General features: G+C 42.7%; 1 long non-coding RNA gene across 1 annotated transcript in view; it reads right to left on the bottom strand.

The window, feature by feature from the left end:
• LOC143301452 (uncharacterized) overlaps nt 1-1,701 on the bottom strand; it is a 9,856-nt gene extending 8,155 nt beyond the window's left edge. Inside the window, exon 1 of the long non-coding RNA XR_013057785.1 lies at nt 1,569-1,701. This is a non-coding gene — a long non-coding RNA (uncharacterized LOC143301452). The remainder of the gene's footprint in view (nt 1-1,568) is intronic.
• Nucleotides 1,702-2,500: the final 799 nt, after the last annotated feature.

Here is a 2,500-nt window from a genome sequence, read left to right as displayed (position 1 = left end):
AAATACTGCATATAAACCACACACACACACACACACACACACACACACACACACACGCATACACGCATACAACACTTTATAATATTCATGACAGATCCAGTCTCTTGCGTTCTTGAGTGTAAGATAAGATAAGATAAGATAAGATAAGATAAGATAAGAATAACTGTATTATCTCCAACTGGAGAAATTTGGTCAGGTGCATTATCACAACATAGACAAGTAAACAACATGGGGACCATAACTGTAAAAGCCAACAACAGCCCCAACAAATATTACGAAGATACAAATGTAAAAAATATCACATACATCGTTTCATACATACATCCACACACTGCAGGTAATAACTAGTATTCTTAATGTAAAAACAGAAAGAATTAAGAAACATTATTTGAATATAATTATAAACATAGCCTACTATACTGCACATTGATTATAATAGACAGATAAGATAAGAATAAAGATGAATTGCGGAAAACCACAACCAGATAATCAGCACACACCCGCACCGCCCCCCCCCCCCCCCCCCGCCCCCCCCACCCCACACACGCGGATATAACCCACACACGTAACCTGCTGTTGTCTGCCAATCTGTTCGCCCACGATTTATCGCAAGTGAAAGAAATCGTGGGATTGCGAGAAAGTGTGGTCATTCCTCTCCCACGAAGCAATATCTGAAAAGCGGATGTTTGTTATATTGCTGAATGTTAATGACGATGATAACAGTAGGTGCCTACAATGACAATAACATCTTCAGAAGGTCAGCCACAGCTTGATGATCATGATAATGGATGATCGTATTGATAATCAGTAAAACCTTCTAATGGTTTGGATGATAATGATAATAATATGACGGTGATGATGATGGATAACTGTGATGATGATTAGTCAAAATTAATCTTCAACATGTAAGCAATAAAATGATTATGATGATAATGGATGACCGTGATCATAGAAGTAATTCTAAAAAAAAAAAAAAGAACCTACAACTTCACAGGGTTGGCCACGAGACGATAATGTTGATAATGGATGATTATGATAATAACTGTAAAAAGATAACATGAAATAAAATAAGGTTAGTGATTTGGAAGGGATGAGGACGTCGACGATGACGGTGATGACAACGGATGACCAGGATGAAGATAACCAAACAAAACAGCAACAACAAATCTGTCATGTCGTCAGCGATAAGAGGACGATGAAAATGATGAATGACTATGAAAATCTTCAAAAGGTTAACCACTGGATGCTGCTGCTGCTGCTGCTGCTGCTGCTGATGATGATGATGATGTCACTGGATCTTCGCATGTGACTGTCAGAATAAGATCAGTATTGTTCTCGTTTGCCAGTGAGGATCAAACAGAATTTATACAGCCGAGGTACATTGGCGATAAAATCAGGTTACACACTCAAATACATACATGAATATACATGAACACACATATAGAATCATGATACCTGCACATATACACACAATGATTAACATGTACTTCATAAACATACCTATATATATGCAAATGGATTAGAAAGAGAGAGAGTCTCAAAGATGAGACACACAGAGATAGATATACCTGAAGTTCTGGTCCTGTAGCTGAGACAGAAAACGAATACCGCTTCAATTCTTCTTCACGTTAGTGGGTTGCTGTTGAATGTGATCTGCAGTGAGGCGGCTGGGCCCACTTTTATAGCTTCCTTGGAGTGGTATCGTCTGCATCATTTCATCGGGATTTCACGTCTATGATGAAATATTCATACTGTTGAAGTGATTGACAAATGTAATTGACAGCTCTCTTGAAGAGAGAGAGAGAGAGAGAAGGGGGGAGGGGAGGTGTGGCATTAGGGGGGCGGAGGGAGAAATGAGTGTGTGTGGATGGGAAGCGGAGAAGTATGGGGGATGAGCACGGGGGTGTGGGGGTAACTGGTAGGGGTGTGGAGGGGAGGGGGTGGGGGGGCACCTGCCTATCACTGTTGGTGGGCTGTTTTGTTCAAGCCACCAAAACAACACTTTCTGCTCTCTGAGAAAATTGTTTTCACAATTAACACGTGTTCATTGTTTGTTTGTTGATGTACTTTTTTTTTTTTTGGCGCGCGCGCGCGTGTGTGTGTGTGGTGCGCTCGCGCATGCGTGCTGGCATGTGTATTTGTGCATATTGTGTGTATATGTGTGTGTGCGCGCGTGCGTGCGTGCGAATGTGTGTGTGTGTGTTAGTGTGTGTGTGTGTGTGTGTGTGTGTGTGTGTGTGTGCACGTGCAGCCAGGAGCAGGTGGTGGAGCTGTACCAGAGGCTGCACACGGGGGAACACCCCGAGCTGCTGGAGCAGTTCGAGTCCATCCTGCTGGGGGTGATCAAGGACGTCAGGGGCTACCAGGTGGAGAACGAACGGCTGGAGAAAACTTTCAAAAGGTCAGACACTGCATCGTGATGTCGGTGATGGTGATGGTGATGGTGTTGTTATTGATGATGGTGTTGATGATGATGGTGGTGGTGATGACGGCGATGATG

This window comes from Babylonia areolata, chromosome 27, assembly GCF_041734735.1.
Source record: "Babylonia areolata isolate BAREFJ2019XMU chromosome 27, ASM4173473v1, whole genome shotgun sequence".
Classification (NCBI taxonomy): domain Eukaryota; kingdom Metazoa; phylum Mollusca; class Gastropoda; order Neogastropoda; family Buccinidae; genus Babylonia; species Babylonia areolata.
The sequence above is the reverse complement of the archived record's forward strand: the minus strand, read 5'-3'. Positions and strand labels throughout refer to the sequence as shown.